The 21,700-nt window shown below is 35.0% G+C and overlaps 1 protein-coding gene and 1 long non-coding RNA gene across 2 annotated transcripts in view; one reads left to right on the forward strand and one right to left on the reverse strand.

Moving 5' to 3' along the window:
- Positions 1-21,700, reverse strand: part of HCN1 (hyperpolarization activated cyclic nucleotide gated potassium channel 1) — a 401,400-nt gene that overhangs the window by 247,102 nt on the left and 132,598 nt on the right. The gene's annotated exons all lie outside the window — the stretch shown is intronic.
- Positions 724-21,700, forward strand: part of LOC131381611 (uncharacterized) — a 28,283-nt gene continuing 7,306 nt past the window's right edge. The window contains exons 1-2 of the long non-coding RNA XR_009210464.1: positions 724-1,756; positions 3,026-3,125. This is a non-coding gene — a long non-coding RNA (uncharacterized LOC131381611). The remainder of the gene's footprint in view (positions 1,757-3,025; positions 3,126-21,700) is intronic.

Raw genomic sequence — 21,700 nt, forward strand, 5'->3', positions numbered from 1 at the left:
AAATTTAAAACAAATATATATAATTTTCACAGAAGGCACTAAGACCATTTTGGAAGCTGATTGCCAGAACAAAAAGAGGGCCATCAAAATCAAGTTATGCTAGCATGAATTATGGCCATATATATTAATTATCAGAATCATAGCCAATTTTATTAGAAGGAATTTAATGCCTACACTTGAACACCACCACCAAAAAATGTCTGGCTACTGGGAAATGAGAATCTGAGTTTTCTCCTCCTAAGTAATCAAGATAATGAGAAGATCACAGACCACTACAATGAGAAGTTCAAGAAGATGATCAGGTAACACTGAGAGAAGCTTGTGGATCCTGAAAACTGTGTTTATTGTTTACGTTGATAAGTATAGGATACACTCTAAATCAAACACATAAACATACACACACTGTCCTTTCTAGAGCCCTGCTAATTTGTTAGTAGATAAGTCTGAAAAGTAGGTCATAGTAGTTCTACTTTTTACATGCTGGGATCTGCGATATTGAATTTGTAATATTTTGAGAAAAAAACAATGTGCGGTTTTCTCAAAAGGACAAGCAGTGAGTATTGTGTTTACTTCCCACTGACATGTTTTCCCCCTCGGTCAACAAAAAGAAATATATGTGGGGTGTGAGATTTTATCACATTAATTTTTAAAAACTATTTATTCAATAATGTCTTTCATTCCAAATAGCGTGAGATGTTGAGTCTCGTTATTCACAGAATCTCATTATTCATTGAAACTTGTCTTGGAAAATCTAGGAGGGACCGAAAGGAAAATTTTATTTTCTGTCTTTTACAAACTTGCTGTATTCATTCATTTTAAAATGTATTTCTTTTTTTTTTTTTTTTTTTTTTTTACCACTTGAGCTCTCATTTGTTAAACATAAAATAAATTTAACCAGGTAGTTAAAAATATTTATAGGTGATTTTTACCTAATAATTAGGTTGGCTTTCTATAAAAACATGTGTTCACCCATAAGAGTTGACAGTAGTTATCTGCATTCTTAGTACCTGTAAGACTTGAATTCATTGCCACAAAATACTGATCAAAATCTTGGTGGATAAAAATAATATTTATGTATAACATTTATGAATAAAGATATTATGGGCATTAATCACTATATGATCAAAAGTATAAGCAGTTCACATATGTGTGCTTAGGTTGGTCCGTTCTGTCACAGCACCTCATCTATATTGTTTTGCTTAGCCTGCTCCCATTGGAGTAATCTTTATTGAACATTATTTGGGCATTACTGCATTGGTCATATGAGAATGTGGCACAAAAACATCTTAGGAAACTCATTTTTAATTATCTGTAGGAGCATATTGAAAGCATTGTTCATTGCATGACATGCTTATCTCTTCATGAGGATTAACTGGAAATTAATATTTGCATCAGCTCCAGTCTCAGTCTTTGGAATATGTGTATATCACCTAGTAATTGGTTTGTATTTAACTTATGGACACTGATTTATGCAACTTGTCTTATTTAGCCTTCCCATTGTCTGTTACAAAGCACAGAACTGTATTTGTTATCCACCTAGTGCCAGTACATTGCAAATTATAATATTTCATGTACTGATCTTATTTTCACGTTCACTTTCTTTCCCTGACCCTATTATCTTTTGAATTTCTTTACATATTAATTTTAATACTATTCTATGATGCTTATTTTATTAACTATTCAAGGTTTCTCTTTTGTAGACAAGCCAGTATATAGCAGCATCTTAAAAATAAACATTCATCTATGCATTCATTCAGTAAGTATATATTGAGGACTTAGATTATGGCAAAGCCTGTATAAGGTGCTGGTTTTACAATGGAGAATAAGCAGCTTCAAGGAACTTCTTTTAGAGATGAAAAGACATACTACTCAGGCAAGTCATTATAATATAAGTGTTGTCATATGTACAATGTCCAGTAGTAGCATAAAGGATAAACAAGTCTCTTTTAGAAGACAGATGCTGTATCAGTCATGGCCCTGCCAAGATCATATGCAAACCAGATACTTTCCTCAGAGGTTTTTTTTTTTTTTTTTTTTTTTTTTTTTAATTATTTTAAAGGGCCTGGGAAAGAGTTAGTAAGAGATGACATAGATCCCTGAGGCTTGTACCATCTGGGAGCCCTTGAACACTTGGACCTGAAGAGACAAAAAGAGAGCTTCAGGAATCCAAAGAAGATAAATATATAGAGAGAGCACCCTAAAGGAGAGTGAAACCAACCCTCTTTGCAAAGAGGAAGCCAAGAAAACAAAGGCTCTGAACTCCCTTGCGACCTTCTCTTCTCCTAGCTTCTGGTGCCTCCCATTGGCCAAACTTAACAGGAAGCCACAGAGAAAGTGTATTAGTTTCCAAGGGCTATGGTACCACAAACTAGATAGATTTGAACAACAGAAATTTATTGTATCACAGTCCTGGAGGCTAGTAGTCTGAAATCAAGGTATCAGCAAGGTTGGTTTCTTGTGAGGTCTGTGAGGAAACATCTGTTCCTTGCCTCTCTCCTACATTCTGGTAGCCTCAGGAATTGCTTGGCTTGTGGATGGCATTATGTCTTTTCACATCATCTTCCCTTCTTTCATCTGTGTCTTTGTGTCCAAATCAAACGCTTTTATAAGGATACCAGTCATGCTGGATTAGGATCCATGCCAATGACCTCATTTTAACCTGTTTACCTCTGTTATGACCCTATTTCCAAATAAGGTCGCATTCTGAAGTACTAAGATTGAGTACTTCACCATATCTTTATTATGAAGTTTTACTTTGCAATTTTACAGCACCATCAATTGCAAATAATCAATTATAAATCTCTTTGTTTTCAAAATTGGGTTTATCTTTAATATTTTCTACAAATTTGCCAAGTTTTCCCAAACCAAAGGTGATAAATTATAGATGTGACAGTTTTACAGTATTTTGTGGTTATTTTAGATTCCTCATAATAAAGATATGTAGCGTGCTTCTGGATTTTCCTGTTTTTTCACATATTTAATTTCTTCTTATCTGTATTTCTATGTCTAATCTGTTAACAAACAGAGACGAATTAGGACAAAATGCTGCAAACAAAGCAAGACTGACCTAAGTCAGAGTATTTGGGTTGAGTTTTGACTCCAGTGATTACGGAATCTGTAACCAGGTAAGGCTTTTCTTCTCAGCTCTTTTTTCCAGCACAGTGAGGCAAATCAGGTGCCACTCCTAAATCATGGGCTTAACTCATGTTTGAAAACACTTTATAAATCATACAGCACTGAACACACTAAAACAAAAATAAACAGAAGCCTGCCTTAAGTGACATTGTACAACAGCAACACAACATGAGCTTTCGGTAAACCTGAGCAAACTTAAATTTTTTAATATGTCACTTTGTGGCTTTGGGGAAATGATTGTGAGATAGATATATCTATATATCTACATATAGATATATAGATATATATAGATATATCTATATAGATATATAGATATATATATAGATATATATATATTCACATACTAAGTGCTTTGGAGCATTTTAAGATGATGAGTGAAAAACAGGTATGTCTATTTGAAAGAATAAGTAACTATTTCTGTGTAGAGAAGAAATTATTCTCTAAAGAACTTGGCATCTCTAATTTTACTCAATTATCTCTGTAAGAAGCTAGTTTTTTTTTTAAAATAAATGGTGCTTTTTTGAGTGGCAAAACTATTGGCTATTACACAATTAGTAAGGAGTATACATTAGGCATTTCATGATGTTTCATAGTTACAGAATCCTAATATGAATTCTAAGAACAAGTACTTTGGGGTAAAATTTTAGCCAATGAACCTCTTAGGTTCTTGGCTTCCAAGATAATTATGATCTAAAGAATAGTCTTCATGCTCACACTAAGAAACTTTCAAAATAACAAAGTTTAACTTTAATTAATTTCCATTTTCCAAAAAGTGAATAAACTAAGCACTTCCTGTGTGTTAATAAATTTAAATTTTGCACTGACTCTGTGTGGTAGGTTCTATTATTAACATAACCGTTCAACAGGTAACATAAACGATAGAATGGACAAATTTCCATATCTTTCCCAAGGTCACACAGCTAATAACAAGTCAACAACAGGAGTTACCCAGACGTCCTGGATATAGCTGGGAAAAGAAGCAAGGATAGACAAAAAGACTAATGGCGGTGGTGGCGGACAGGTTTTTCTAAAAACGGAATTTTGGATATAAATGCCAAGAAATATGGGGTGTAGTTTCTTGATGTAAAATTAAAGAAATGCTAACACACACACACACACACACACACAAAATCATCACATAAAAAAATAGCAATAATGGTCATGCTTACAATTGTATCATTACTTCTACTCCAAATTCAGTTGTTTCACATGAAAAATCTATGGCAACAGTGAAACTGAATAATCCCTGATACATTTTTCTTCTTGTTGACTCTTCCCTTTGAACTGGCACTGTTATTGCTCCTTCTTAAGTGTTTCTCTAATTTGTTCTGTTCTTTTCTCATACCTGCTTCTACCATTCCTACTCTAATTGCTTTTGTTTGGGGCTTTGAAATAGCGTTCCCACTGAAATAGGGGACTCTGCTCACTTCAGACTCCTCTTTTGCTATCGCCATTATTGAGTCTTTGTAAGGCCTTCAAGGTTATCTTTGTCCATAAATCTGATCCTCGTACTCTACTAGTCCCATGCTTTTAAAGAACACCCTCTGTTGTCCTCAGAATACAATTCAGCAGCCATCGTGTAGCGTAAGTAGCCCCTACTTCCCTTCCCCTTTAATTTATCTTGCCCTTTCTTCATCATATGGACCCTCTGTCAGCCACACTTGCCAGTACCTCAAGCATACAATTCTCTGTCATTCTGACTTTTTTGTGTGCTAGAATAATTTTTGTCTTATAGTTTACTTTGTAGGCTCTGACACTTTTTTTTCAAATATGTTCCAATATGACATCTCTGAGGCTTGGCGTGGTAGCTCACACCTGTAATCCAAGCACTTCGGGAGGCCAAGGTAGGCGGATTGCCTGAGCACAGGAGCTCCAGATCAGCCTGAGCAACACAGTGAAACCCTGTCTCTACTAAAATACAAAAGAACAGCCAGGCGTGGCAGTGTGCACTTGTGGTCCCAGCTACGCAGGAGGCTGAGGCAGGAGAATTGCTTGAACCCGGGAGGCAGAGGTTGCAGAGAGCTGAGATCGTACCACTGCACTCCAGCCTGGGCAACAGAGCAAGTCTCCGTCTCAAAATAAAAATAAAAATAAAAACAAACCCACCAAACAAAAGACATCTCTGAGATGCTTTTCCTCATCATAATTAATCTTCTCTCTTCTATGTTTCCATAACACTTCGTTCATATGATTTTTAGCACTTGCCTCATATTAATTATTTGTTAAATACAATTTACTCGACTAGACTGTAGGCTCTTCAAAGGCAAGGACCACAAATCTTACTATTCTTAACAAAACAGGGCTAAAACAATTGTGGTCATGCTCTGTAGCATAGAAATGTGAAGCTACAATACTTTATTGCTTTTATGTTTGAGCAGACAAAAATGTTTCAAGATAATATTGATCATTCTAGCAGCCTTCTATGTGGGCATTTTTGTTAGTTTACTATAACTTTAGAAAAGAATGTGATTTCCAACCTTTAAGCTATTAAAAATTTGTTATTGTAAAATATAGCCAATTATAACATAAGAATCATTTACAGTCAATTTTTTAACTAAATTGAGAGAAATTATAATTATGGAGCATGGCTTTAATTGTGTTCATTCTATCTATCATCTGTTCTTCAAATGAGGCAAAATCTACCCTTAAATTAAAACAAATAATCAGAGTTTTATATATGTTTATTTATATCACAACATATGGTACTAAGGCACTTCTAAACTGAGTATTAAGAGATTATCCTACAGTACTTGTTGTCCTTCAGCCAAAGACAGTGGTCAGAATCTCTCTATTATATTCATTTGGACCAGTGTACAGTATTCTGAGTTTTTTATAGAAAGGAAATTTTTATTATGCACCATTTAATTTATTTAGGCAGTGCTTAACTCGCACTTTTCCTTGCAAATGGACCTTTGTGAAGAAAATTTTGTGTAATTCCTTGAGATACAAAACATTCCAAGGAATAGGTTCTCTTTTCTCTTGTCAACTGCCCTTATTCAAAGTGGCTGTGAGACAAAGCAGGTGGCATGAACTGGCTCTAGAGAACTGACAGAGACAAATGAGCCTTAATGAGTTCAGGGAAATTCTGACAGCTAAGATTTTGAGCTCTGAGGAAAGAACTACTGCATTGAGGACACAATTCTGAATCGTGCCAGGTTCAGAGTAAGCTTTAGAGAAATCAGCACAATTGATGTGTATGGTGTGTTTGTTTTTCTGAAAAGCTTTTTACTTTTGTAGAAAACATTGCACATTTGTAAAATGAGGACTAATTAGAAAAGTAAAAATTCTTACTTGTTCACTATAACTCAAAAATATAATCAATCCATAAAAAAACCAAACTCATAAAAGCAAAATCATCTAACTAAAACCTTAGACTCCAAGTCAGCTCCTTTCTCTCTCCTCTGAGTTTAGGCTTATTCCAGGGAGCTGCCTAATAAGGCCGATTCATGGCACCTGTTTTGTGTCACAGCCACTTTGAATAAATGTCATTTCGAGTTTCTGTAAGTATAGTGATATGATGATGCCCAGCTCTGCCTTTCTTTGTCAAAGATTCTGATGACTGTCTCATATGTACTGACGAGCCTTTCCAAGGTAGGTGATACCCCTTTAGTTAATGTACGCATTAATTTACTCCAACATTCTGTAAGAAATAGAAAGTGTTTTTATTATACCAAAATCCTATGTGCCCACTGAATGGCCCATAGCTAAACCATATGGAGGGCACAGCAAGAATCGGAGAAAGGCTCTCCCTCCAGGCTAAAAAATATAGGAAAAAAAGTGTTCCCATAAAGAGCAGAGCCTGAGCTGGAGTTCAGTTTTTTCTCACCTCTCAGGAAAGGGCTTTTTATGTGTTTTGTAAACTACACAATTCCTAGTGATGACTTTGTCCCTGGAAGACAAAGAGACCTGACAATAGGGTCGTCAGTGGAGTGCAGCAGGGCAGGGCACAGTTCTGTGGGCTTGAAGCCATCCGCTAAGTGGGCAGTGGAGGGGAGAAGAGAGAACAAAGATTGGCATAATGTTGGCACCCAGCTTTAAGATGTATTATCTAAAAGCTTTTGAGATTTATAAGAAAATCCTGTTCTACTGAGCACAGATTTCTCATTTCAGCCACCTATTGATTACTACCTAATATCCATATTGTGCACTGCAAGATGTTGAGCTGGGTATGCTGGCTCATGCCTGTAATCCCAGAACTTTGGGAGGTCAAGGTGGGTGGATCACCTGAGGTCACGAGTTTGAGACCAGCCTAGCCGACACAGTGAAACACCCCTCTACAAAAAATACAAAAATTAGCTGGGCATGGTGGCAGGTGCCTATAGTCCCAGCTACTCGGAGGCTGAGGCACGAGAATCACTTGAATCAGGGAGGCAGAGGTTGCAATGAGCCAAGATCCTGCCATTGCATTCCATGCATTCCAGCCTGGGCAACAGAGTGAGACTGCAGCTCAAAAAAAAAAAAAAAAAAAAAAAAAAAAATTAATACAGGGGTTTGACAAGGGTTTGCTGTGAGACCATTTCTGCCTGAAAATTTAGAGCAATCCTGAAACGCTCCTGAAGTGTAGAATGTCATAACTATTAATAACATGCACAATATGTCAAAGACCAATTGTTAAGCAATGGCCTGATAAAAGTTTATGGAGGAAGATAACGGAGACAGAGTTATGAATGTAGCTTAACAGCCTATACGAGATTCTAAGCCAAAAAAAATTAAACATTAGGCTCATCTTGTATCAATTTGTTAAGCGAAATTGGTTGGCATAAGTGATTTCGATAATAGAAGAGCTAACCTGCTAACCTGATATTTTGAATTCATTTGCCAAATAGCCAAGGTTAATTAATTACAAGCATATAGCTTCTTTTCAGAGCAGAGGGAACAAAAGGGTATTAATCCAAATGGAACATTTCTTCCAACCTATAAAATTAAAAATGTGAAAAAACAATTTAAGAATAACAACATACTTTAACAGGCACATACATTCATCACATGCCTGACTTGAAAGCTATTGAAACAATAAGACTTAGCAATTCTATCCACCCAAAATAAAATATCACCATTCTTCTCAGAGCTACAATTTATATGCTGTGAAATTAAATCACGCACTATAAAACCAAAAACAATAGCAATATGCCTTTATTTTAAAAAATGCAAATCATACAACACTTGGAATAAGGGAAAGGATCTTTAAATAAAGTAAAAAAAATAAATCAGTGCTATTTAGACCCTCTGACATTGAAATATAAAACTAGGGACTATCTTCTAACACAAACATAAGAAATATGTTTGGCCCTAATCTATATAATGGAAGAGAACATCTTAATATATTATTTGATGATATCTTCTCAAATGAGAAATATAATAGAGAAGCAGGCTGGGCACGGTGGCTCACACCTGTAATCCCAGCACTTTGGGAGGCCAAGGTGGGTGGATAACTTGAGGTCAGGAGTTCGAGACCAGCATAGCCAACATGGTGAAACCCCGTCTTTACAAAAAATACAAAAATTAGCTGGGTGTGGTGGTGGGTACCTGTAATCCCAGCTACTTGGGTGGCTGAGGCAGGAGAATCGCTTGAACCTGGGAGGCGGAGGTTGCAGTGAGTTGAGATTGTGCCACTGCCCTCCAGCCTAGGGAACAGAGCAAGACACCATTTCAAAAACAAAAACAAAAACAAAAACAAAAACACAGAAAGAAAGGAAAAAATAGAAGACAGAAATATAATACATATAATAGAGAAGCAAATATAACTTAGTAAGTCTCATTGTTCATTGTTCTGCATCAAATAAATATTTTTAATACCAAGGAATTTTCCATCATCTTTTCAGTGATAAAGTTAAACAATATAGTCTGCAATATGAAAATATATATACAGATTATATGCATTATATACACTGATTATTTTTAAGCCTTTCTGGTAATCTGATTCCTTCAGACTCTCAAGTCTTCAATGTCTTGTAACAAGGGTCTCTTAATGATAAAATCTCTCAGTTTTTGTCTAACTAAAAATTTCTTATTCACTTTTACCACTTAAGGATAATTTCTATGGATACAGAATTCTGGTTGACAGTGTTTTGGTTGTTGTTTTTTAGTTTTGCTCCCCATCCCTTTAACTTTAAAGACATTATTATTTTGTTTCCTGTGAAAACTCCACTTTCATTTGTATTCTCCTCTCACTCTATGTAATTTCATCATTTTCTCCTTAATTTTAGATTTCAGCAGTTTGACTATGATGTGTCTATATATGGTTTGGTTTTCTTCCTTTGCATTTAATATTTTTGGTGTTTACTGTATTTTTGGATCTGTAAATTGATGTCTTCTGGGAAGTTTTCACCTATTTTTCCTTTAAAACATTTTTTCTGCCCCAATTCCTCTCTCATCTTACTCTAGAATTCCAATTACATTATGTTAGACCACTTGCATTTTGTGAGTCCATGCTCATTATTCTTCCATTTTTTTCTTCTCTTTTGCATGAGAAAAGTTCCATCTTCAACTCAACTGACTTTATTTCCTGTCACCGCCAATCTTCTTTTAAACCCACACAGTGTTTGCCTTTTTTCATTTCAGTTACTGCATTTTTCAGCATTAGCATTTTCGTTTCATTCTTTTCATGGCTTATATTTCTTTGTTGAGATTAAATTCCGTGTGTATGCATTGTATTCCTTTTTCCCATTAAGTCCTTGAAAATGTCACTTCTCTAACATTCTTGTGTGCTAATAGAAACATTTTAATTATGTCATTGTCACATTCTATCCAACTGCTTGTTTTCTTGAGTATAGGTTAATTTTCCTGTTTCTTCATGTAGCTACTAATTTTTAATTGAATAATGAATAGTAATAATAAATTCAAAGAAAATCTGGATTTTGTTATACTTCTCTGAAAATACATTTTATTTCAAGAGGTGGTCAGTTTAGCTAAACTAGTACTCCAAGCTCAGCATCCCATAAGGTTGGCAGCAGGTAAAGTCGCCAATCAGTTATTACAGTTGCTAACAGCTGCTTTCCCGTTTCCCTGCAATTGCATGCACAATTTCTCAACCAGCATGCATAATTTCTAGGTCAGACGAAGTTTTAGGAAGATTTTGTACTAAGATTTGAGTGTTCCATCCCTTCTGAGGATCCCTCCTTCTCAAAGGATTTGCCTTTAAATTTGTGGCTCTTTTTCCAGTTCTAAGCTATGTCCTCTGACAGCCCAGGCTGGTAACGCTGCAGCTTTCTGTTCTCAAGACTGTAACAGGGTACAGCCTTAGGCATAAAACACAACATCACAAGGTGCAGTTTCTGTCTTTTCCAGTAAATCTTATCTCTGACTAACCTCAACTGCCCTCAATTTTTTAAAAAAATACTTCTTTCAGTTTATACGATAGTTATCTGCTGAAGTTTTACCAAGTAAAATCTTCATTATTAAATATTTTACATTACTATTTAAGCTACTTTCTGGAAAATCCTGATACACAGCTGATTATGAGTTTATTTTTTTTTAACAATACCCATTTGAAAACATTTGCCAAACATGTTAGATATTGATTCTCCTGCAAAAAGGTTGGTGTTGTACTGTTGTTTGTTTCACTGATTTAAAGGACCTCTAAGTCTTTTTTTTTTTTTGAGACAGAGTTTTGCTCTTTTGCCCAGGCTGGAGTGAAGTGGCGAGATCTCAGCTCACTGCAACCTCTGCCCCCGGGGTTCAAGCAATTCTTCTGCCTCAACCTCCCGAGTAGCTGAGGTTATAGGCACCTGCCACCATGCCTGGCTAACTTTTGTATCTAGGTCTTTTATTCACTCTGTTACCTTCCCATCTTCTTCTCTTGTTACTTGAGTATTTGATCTGGTCCTTCCCTTTTTCCCAATCACTCTGCGCTGTTGGCCATTTGACTACAACTACGTAAAGAACCTACAGAGTTCTTTACACCTAGTTTTCACCTAGGAAACTGAGAAGGTCCATTTTAAAGGATAGTACTGACTTTGTAGTAGACTCCAACGTTAATGGATCTTTGACGGAAAGTACCCTCCTTTGGCTGTGATATGAAAGGAGAATTAGTACTATTGATTTACACTCCTAGTAGAGATTAGACTCTCCTTCTGTGCAATAGTAGTTAAAAAGAAAACAAATCTGCATAGTTAATCTGTGTTAGGAAAGGGGTGCAAAATCACTATTAATGCCACTGATTGATTTCTAAGGTATTCCTAATTCTAGGTGAGCTTTCAAAATCCAAATGAAACTAAGAAGAAGTGATCTTCTAATTCCAATTCCTATCATATACAATTTAGAAATATTAAATTCATACTTTTAGTAGTAAATTAAGCAATGGGCTTAAGCTTGGAAATAGAGATCCTCTAATTGCTATGAGGCAAAGACCTCAACTTTTAGGTATTACATTTACAATAAAATTAAAATATCCTCTCTATCCGATCATAATAATAAGAAGAAGAATGTATTATGTAACAGCTAAATAGAAAGTAATATCTAAGATGGTCTCTACATACATTACTATTTATTCTACAATTCCTTGAGGTAAATACTTGTCTTAATTTTGCTCACTAGAAAATGCAATTTCGTGAATCTAAATCATTTGCCCAAGGTTACAAAGTAAGTAAGTGATGGAACTAGGATATGATATAACTATATATCCCATGCTCTTTCTTATGCCTGATAAAAAGGCTTGGTCTGAGTTTCTCCACTTCATTTGCAATAGTCAATGAATGTTTTTAAAAGAGCTGTAAGATTAAAAACACCCAAATTGTATAAAGAGGTCAGATGATACATCAAAATTATAAAATCAATGTACATTATCGAGTTGACATACCAATAGAAAACACACACACACAAATTTAAAAAAAGATTTCTTATAGCAAGTGAAGAGCCAAAGAAAAATCATGTTTATTAAATTGCACTCAAAAACACTTTTAAAATATTCCCTGGTCCTGAAGTGATTTGCTCCAATTTCTAGTTTCCAAATTTCAGGTACTGTGAAATAAGATTCCTAAGTCACATGTTAATTTCGTACCAGTGGGCTCTCTTTCCTTTCTCAATGAAACAACCAATATTTTTCCCCATCCTTGTCTTCCTAGAGAACCAGATTTGGAAAGAGAAATCAGCTGCTTAAGATTTAAAGCATAGGTTCAATACTTTCTGTTTGTAACTTAGCAGCAGTCGCACAAATCTCAAATTCTACTAAATTGATTCTAAGCATGAATATCTTCATCTGTCAAATGCGGATGATAATACCCACTTCTTAGACTTATTTTATGTATTAAATCATACAGCTTCTGCCACACAGTATATTTTCGTAAAGCTTAATTGCTTTCTTTTCTCCTTCCTTGTTTCCATATGGTCTATTGTTATCTACAAAACTTTTTATTTTAAAACTTTAAAAGGAGATTATGTATAATAGAAAATATTATTAAAGTAGAAATAAAATATTATTAAATATTTTAAATAAGGCCGGGTGTGGTGGCTCACACCTGTAATCCCAGCACTTTGGGAGGCTGAGGTGGGCGGATCATGAGGTCAGGAGATCGAGACCCTCCTGGCCAACATGGTGAAACCCCGTCTCTACTACAAAAAAACACAAAAAATTAGCTGGGCGTGGTGGCAGGCACCTGTAATCCCAGCCACTTGGGAGGCTGAGGCAGAAGAATGGCATGAACCCGGGAAACGGAGCTTGCAGTGAGTCGAGATCGCGCCACTGCACTCCAGCCTGAGTGACAGAGCAAGACTCTGTCTCAAAAAAAAAACAAAGAACATATTTAAAAAATATTATTTTAAATATTTTAATAAAATAAATATTTAATAATATTATTTTAAATATATAAAAATATATGTACAATTCCACTATTTGAATTGAATATAATCATTTTCACACACACATATGCACACACATACATACATATTTTTGCATAATTCTAGGCAAACTAAATGTTACTTGCATTAACAGCATAAGGAAATCCCAGTGTTTTAAATTGTGAGATATATTATATATATATATAATGTTTATCATTGTCAGGATAGGCCTTAGTTTACTTAATCAATCTCCGATTTTAGGGTATTTTTGTTATTTTCAATTTTACATAATGACAATAAATGCTGTAAAGAACATCTTTGCAAATAGTGCTATTTATCTCTTTTGTTGTTCACTCAGATAGAATTTAAATATTGAATTAAAGCAGTATACAAATGTTAATGTTCGAGTTTGAATTGCTTACTGACTTTTTCAGAGACTTATGCCAACAAATATAACTAAAAAAATGTATGAGTGGTTTTTTTCCATGTAACTACTCCAGCTTTGACAGCTCTTATCTCATAATCTTCTGCAGAAATGAATAAAAAAATACTGTCTCACTATTTTAGTGATTTTTTTTTTTTTTGAGAGAGAGAGAGTCTCACTCTGTCACCCAGACTGGAGTGTAGTGGCATGATCATGGTTCATTGCAGCCTCAACCTCCCCAGGCTCAGGTGATTCTCCCAGCTCATCCTCCCAAGTAGTTGGGACCACAGGCACACAACAGGATGCCTAGCTAATTTTTACATTTTTCTGTAGAGACAGGGTTTTGCCATGTTGCCCAGGCTGGTCTTCAACTTCTGTACTCAAGGGATCTACCTGCCTTGGCCTCCTAAGGTGCTGGTATGATAGACAGGAGCCACCTTGCCCAGCAGATTTTTTATAATTGAATTTCTATAATTTACCCTGTGTTTGTTATTTCCATGTATTTCATAATATATAAATAGCAAATTTCCTTTATTGTTTGCATTTTTCTAATGGCATTTTATTTATTTTTTTCTAATTGAGCTGTTCAAACTCCACATATCATAATTTTAACAATCTGATAATAATACCCAATGTGTTCTCCTTGATGAAAATAAGTCACTGTGTATTTACCTTTAAATTCTAGTAGGCATTTTCAATCGCATGTTCTTAAAATTTACAAAGAAAAAAAGTATGTCTATAACATGAGGTGAGAATATGTATTCTATTTGTCCTTCTTCTATATAATAGAATACAACTGAAATCAAAAGGGACCAACTTATCCTGATGAAACACACAAAACTTATTTAGTGCTCACCACAAACTTATTTTAGCTATGCAGAAAAAAGAAAAAAAAATTAATCTAAGAGGAGAAGACCTAAAATATTGCCCTATTACAAACTGAAAAAGAATTTGTGGGCTGTACTCCACGTACAATGGTACAAAATGTTTATAGAAGTTAATGTATAGAAACTAATGATGGCACCGTCACATTGTATTTACAGTTTTCCCTTAAGTCCTTTCCTAATTCCGAAAAAAAATGCAGCAAATTATTGATGATCAAGTTGTACATTATCACCAGATCTCCGGAGCTCTGTTCTCCAGTTATCCTGAACATGACTTGCCATGCGCTGCACAGTGTTACCCTGCCTTCTTGTACACTCCTAGAACACCTAGCCCCGTCCCTGTTTAAACCCACCTGGCCTCACATCTGTTTAATTATCACTTCCTTAAAGATGCCTTCTATGACCCTTTTGTACTTGGTTTAAGTTAAATTGCTGTGTTCTTTCATTGAATCTTGAACTTGTAACCATTGCACTTATCACATTTTATCATTTATTTTTGTCTGTCATTCCCAGTAGGAAGAGAATTAAGCAATGGCTTAAAACATGTAAAATACTGAACAGAATTACAAAATCTGTAACACACAATGTGCATTTAACTTTGAGATCTTCAAATATTTTCTTTTACAAAACTTAAAAAACAGAACACTGTGGCTTACTGATGTATCTTTTCTTCTACTTTGGGAAGGGGATAAATAGTAATTAAATCCTATAGATAATGGGTAAAAGAAAAAGTATAGAGAATTCATAAAATGCAAATTCAAATACAGAATAAAAACAAATAACCAAAAGTTAACTAGCTTAAAAATAATGAATAGCTTTAAATATTTTCCTTGATCAGCTGTGACTTTGAAACAAGAAATAAGCTACTGAGTTGCCACATGATAATGTAAACATATTTGTGGACAGAAAAATATAAAACACTGAACAATATATGTTTAAACCTACATTAACCATAACATAGATTAATTAATTAATTAATATATTTTTCTATAATTCCACTCAAGTGAAAGAGCCAGATAACTGGAATTAAAATACGAATTAAATGTTTAGTCAAATAATGTTGAAAAAATAACATGTCATTAAATTCAGGTTAAATTCAGTCAAATTCTTTCACACATTTTTCCTCCCTAACCAGTCAAATAAAGGCTGAAACTACACACAAGCAATGTCAAAATAACCAAATACTGTGCAATAAAATATAGAGTTTTATTCTATAGTATTCATAATGCTCCAAATTCATTTTTGTAATTTCCCAATAAGTTGATTAACGCTTTTTCTTTGTATTTTGGACAAGGGTAAATATTTCTGATTACACAGTTGTAGATATGCGGCATTATTTCTGAGGGCCCTGTTCTGTTCCATTGGTCTATATCTCTGTTTTGGTACCACTACCATGCTGTTTTGGTGACTGTAGCCTTGTAGTATAGTTTGAAGTCAGGCAGCGTGATGCCTCCAGCTTTGTTCTTTTGGTGTAGGATTCATTTGGCAATGCTCTTTTCTGGTTCCATATGAACTTTAAGGTAGTTTTTTCCAATTCTGTGAAGAAAGTCATTGGTAGCTTGATGGGGATGGCACTGAATCTATAAATTACCTTGGACAGTATGGCCATTTTCACGATATTGATTCTTCCTACCCATGAGCATGGAATGTTCTTCCATTTGTTTGTATCCTCTTTTATTTCATTGAGCAGTGGTTTGTAGTTCTCCTTGAAGAGGTCCTTCACATCCCTTGTAAGTTGGATTCCTAGGTATTTTATTCTCTTTGAAGCAATTGTAAATGGGAGTCCACTCATGATTTGGCTCTCTGTTTGTCTGTGATTGGTGTATAAGAATGCTTGTGATTTTTGTATATTGATTTTGTATCCTGAGACTTTGCTGAAGTTGCTTATCAGCGTAAGGAGATTTTGGGCTGAGATGATGGGGTTTTCTAGATATACAATCATGTCATCTGCAAACAGGGACGATTTAACGTCCACTTTTCCTAATTGAATACCCTTTATTTCCTTCTCCTACCTGATTGCCCTGGCCAGAACTTCCAACACTATGTTGAATAGGAGTGGTGAGAGAGGGCATCCCTGTCTTGTGCCAGTTTTCAAAGAGAATGCTTCCAATTTTTGCCCATTTAGTATGATATTGGCTGTGGGTTTGTTATAGATAGCTCTTATTATTTTGAGATACGTCCCATCAATACCTAATTCATGACAAACCTGGCAAAAACAAGAAATGGGGAAAGGATTCCCTATTTAATAAATGGCTCTGGGAAAACTGGCTAGCGATGTGTGGAAAGTTGAAACTGGATCCCTTCCTTACACCTTATACAAAAATTAATTCAAGATGGATTAAAGACTTACATGTTAGACCTAAAACCATAAAAACCCTAGAAGAAAACCTAGGCAATACCATTCAGGACATAGGCATGTGCAAGGACTTCATGGTCTAAAACACCAAAAGCAATGGCAACAAAAGCCAAAATTGGCAAATGGGATCTAATTAAACTAAAGAGCTTCTGCACAGCAAAAGAAACTACCATCAGAGTGAACAGGCAACCTACAGAATGGGAGAAAAGTTTTGCAATCTACTCATCTGACAAAGAGCTAATATCCAGAATCTACAAAGAACTTAAACAAATTTACAAGAAAAAAACAAACAACCCCATCAAAAAGTGGGCAAAGGATACAAACAGATACTTCTCAAAAGAAGACATTTATGCAGCCAACAGACACACAAAAAAATGCTTATCATCACTGGCCATCAGAGAAATGCAAATCAAAACCACAATGAGATACCATCTCACACCAGTTAGAATGGCCATCATTAAAAAGTCAGGAAACAACAGGTGCTGGAGAGGATGTGGAGAAATAGGAACACTTTTACACTGTTGGTGGGACTGTAAACTAGTTCAACCATTGTGGAAGTCAGTGTGGCAATTCCTCAAGGATCTAGAACTAGAAATACCATTTGACCCAGCCATCCCATTACTGGGTATCTACCCAAAGGATTATAAATCATGCTGCCATAAAGACACATGCACATGTATGTTTATTGCGGCACTCTTCACAATAGCAAAGACTTGGAACCAACCCAAATGTCCATCAAAGATAGACTGGATTAAGAAAATGTGGCACATATACACCACGGAATACTATGTAGCCATAAAAAAGTATGAGTTCATGTCCTTTGTAGGGACATGGATGAGCTGGAAACCATCATTCTCAGCAAACTATCGCAAGGACAAAAAACCAAACACCGCATGTTCTCACTCATGGGTGGGAATTGAACAATGAGAACACTTGGACACAGGAAGGGGAACATCACACACCGGGGCCTACTGTGGGGTTGGGGGAGGGGGGAGGGATAGCATTAGGAGATATACCTAATGTAAATGAGGAGTTAATGGATGCCGTATACCAACATGGCACATGTATACATATATAACAAACCTGCATGCAGTGCACATGTACCCTAAAACTTAAAGTATAATTTAAAAAAATAGGTAATGGATGAGTTTTTCATGTTAATAGATGATTTCTAAAGTTTTCATTGTGAAACATGTATATTTGGACTTACCTAAATGTTACCTTAAACTTGAAAATGCGACCATCATCTTCAAAAAGCATATTTAATGCATTGGGGTAGCAACAATAAAAATTCACAAATCTCCCATCTGCACTTGCTTAGAAGGGAAGTATAAAACTCATTTGTATATTAAAGTTTTCTTTAATGTAGTTTCTAGGAAACCATTCATAAAATCACAGCTGCAGCTAATTTCCATTTCTATGGATTTTGCATTTGTTAGAAATAGAGAAAAGGGATCATACTATTTTTGAAAGCCATGCACAGAAAGCCAAATTACATAATCTTAAGCATACAGATCTTAATAATTCACAAAATGACAACTCATTATCCCTATTCTTAAGGAAAACTCTGATGCATATTAGCATTTTATCATAATCCATTGTATCTATCTACTTCGCTGGCCTAAATTTTGGAAAGTCACTTCATATTCAGTGATACGCATGTCTGATTGTGAGAATTTTCTGCCCAATTTCCTGTCTAGGTATTACAATGAAGAATTGGTCAGTAAGCAATAATAGACAGCAAACTAACGACGAAAGAGTGAAAAATATATTATGCTCTTATCTATTGCACATCTAATGTCATATCAAGCACATGAACAAATGAAAACAAAAGGGGACTTGAATAAAATCTCCCAACCTTTTTTTTTTTAGTTACATGGAGAAGTATACACGAGAGTTTAAGTTTCCAGACAAAAATGAATGATATCCCAAGATACTAATAAAACTCTCAATGTCAACAAGGACATGATATATTTGAGCAATCATGGAGAATTAGAAAATGGTAGAAGATTAAAGATGGATAAAAGTTTTCTTTATTTTCAAAAAAGAAGGTAAAATACTGCCTCACAAAGGGCATTGTTTATTCAGATTATAATCAATATCATAATATGAAATTTCATTGCTAAAGGAAACTTTCATATTATATTCTACTTAGCAGTAATACCTATTTCCAACAATTATCTTTCTGGTGTTTTATCCGTACAATTTTGTGATTGTGGAGGATTACTCTGAACAACTCTATAAAGGATTTATAACAAAAACAATCTTGAATATAATGAAGAAAATTTTTCATCAAATAACTACTGTTCAATTACGTATAAGGTATAAAAACTGTCTGGCTATTTTAAAAAGTTAATTTAACCTACTATTTGTAATTAGCCAAAATGTTAATAGATTAAGATGCATAATGCCATTGGTTTTATAAAAGAATATATCCAAGCCACAGGATAAATTGAAAATATATACACAGTGACCATTAATTGTCCACTCTTAGAAATTTTTGCCACAATTTTAATTACATCTCAAGATTATCTTATATTCTTTGAGAGAAATTCATGAAGGAGATAGTGGTTAACAGAAGCAGATTCATCCTCAAATTTTGCATCTGAGCTTGAGCTAAGGGAAAAGCTGGTCTATAAATAACATCTTTGGTGAAATCTGTCACATATCTCCAGAAACTGCAAAGGCTTCATTAAATCTGACTTCTCCATTAACTTCAGCAGCAGTACATTCCCTCTTTAATGTACTCCCCATTTCTCAAACTGTGAATTTATAATGAAGTGATTGTTTACATAGTATACCTTAAAAAACAGGCAGCCATGAACTCACATAATACAGTAGTCAACAAATTTAACAGTATTTTATTTCAAGTAGCCTTTAAAGTGTTCCTTTGCAATGTAGCAATATAATGATGCAACTGTGGAACAAAAAACTTATCATGTCCACATACTATTTTAGAATTACTTATTTAGTATTTCCATCTATAAGTATCATCAAGAGAAAGTCCTGAAGTCTGCTCCTTGATTAAACAGGACAGACTTCTATGGTAAAGCTATCATCATTGCATTTGATTTTGCACTGGAAATGTAACATCTGAAAGAGCTTTTTGCTTTTAAAAAGAGTTTCAGTAAGCATAATTTGAAAAGTCTAGAAACATGGTATATGTTTTACTCATCCACTCAAAAATAGCATTTAGCTTATAGAAGTGAAATTTCAGGAGGGTCATTACAAATTTTTGTAAGCTTGTCATCAAAATTCGTACCTAAGAGTTGTGTTGAAGACAAGCAAATTTTGGTTCAATATAAGGATAAATGGATTCTACATGGCATAATGTATATAATAAAAGGAAGACACTGGGAATACAAAACCTTTTAACAGTAGATGGAGACACAAATAGAAGATCAGATAAAATAAGAATGATAACATTAATCACAATCAAAGTGAAGTTCAGAAAATCGCACCTCAAAATATGCCACTTTGATATGCTGATTACTTCAAACTCAGAGCACCTGGGAACAGCACAAGCATGAAGGGGCTTTCCCTGAGTTCTGCTTATTTACCTAAAGAAGTCACATCCTCTGCCTCCTCTGAAGGAAAGAAATGTAATTGTCCTAAATCACCGCCCAGAAATCTCATCAATCAGGAAAGATTAACTCCTATCACAAGAATGGTGACTGGGGTGGACGTCCATCCAGACAGATGTTGTCACAGGCTGTCACATATTCTTCTGAGGGCCCATTCATCTTTCTCAAAAATCATTTACTGTCCCCTAGATTGGCTACATCCTCTCTTGCTTTTCCCCTAAGAAACGGGTATATATAAGCTTCTAGATCTCACTGATGTTGTGAGTAATCATTTTTTGGTCATATGATGCCCCCGGACACACTATAAATGTGTATACTGTTTTTCTTGTTACTCTGCCTGCTGTCAGTTTATCTTATAGCCTCAAATTTATCACTCAGATGATAAAGTCTTCCTTCCCTTACAAAAGAATATAAAGTTGTCCCTTGGTATCCGTCCCCCACCAATAGGGTATTGGTTCCAAGACCTCCCACAGACACCAAAATCCACAGATGCTCATCACTGATATAAAATGGCATAGTATTTGCATATAACCTATGCACAGTTCCTCAAAAAATATGACATAGTATTTGCATATAACCTATATGCATCCTCCCACATACCTTAAATCATCTCCAGATTACTTATAATACCTAATACCATCTAAATGCTAATGTAAAGAGTTGTTATACTACATTTGTACTTGTTTTTTAATGCTGTTTTTTATTGATTTTTTCAAATATTTTTCATCCTCAGTTGTTGAAATCCAGAAATACAGGACCCACGAATGGGAGGGCCAACTGTACCTGGAAGTCACATATGCCCCTTACTCTAAGTATGGCAAAAGTGAAATATTCTATTAGTCATATTCTCCCACCATCTGTTACAGCTCTGTGTTTCTTACACATTAAATTATTACTAAATCCCAACATCCAAGTTAGCTATGGAATTCCTGGCCTTTCCTCACTAGAGCACTGGCTCATTTCGGACTTCAATCTTTTCTCCTTCACTGATAGTTCATTGCAGAGCCCAGATAGGCCAAAATGAAGTTCTAAATTTTGAATGACTCAATAAGCAGTTATTGTTTATTATCATTGACAGATAGGCCCATTGAAATAATGATTAGGTATCTTCATAAAATTGTGACTACCCGTGCATTAAGTACTCATAATGGGTAATTAGAGGTCACAGATGTTCTCAGGTTAGGAGGAAGGTTGAATTAGAAGGCCACTGAGTTCGCTTATAATTTAAATATTCTGTTTCTCATGACCCTGATAAAATGTAATCTATCAAGCTGTTATTAAATAAATGTATTACCATCTTGCCCACAGCATTTGCACTTAATGAAAAAATAAAGGTAATCCCTCCTAAATGGAACCTAAATTCATTTAGGTTCAGGCTTGATCTGAGAGAAAAGGCCTCAACCCAGGGTTATTATAATTGCTCTCTTCACTACAGAAACAATGTCTGATAGATCTGAAAACCTGGTTGAAACAATAACAAAAGCTATTCCACATTACTTAGCTAGGCCCACTACAGCCTAATCCAACCTGTGGGAATTCAGGA

The sequence above is a fragment of the Hylobates moloch genome, unplaced genomic scaffold (assembly GCF_009828535.3).
Source record: "Hylobates moloch isolate HMO894 unplaced genomic scaffold, HMol_V3 SCAFFOLD_17, whole genome shotgun sequence".
Taxonomy (NCBI): Eukaryota; Metazoa; Chordata; class Mammalia; order Primates; family Hylobatidae; genus Hylobates; species Hylobates moloch.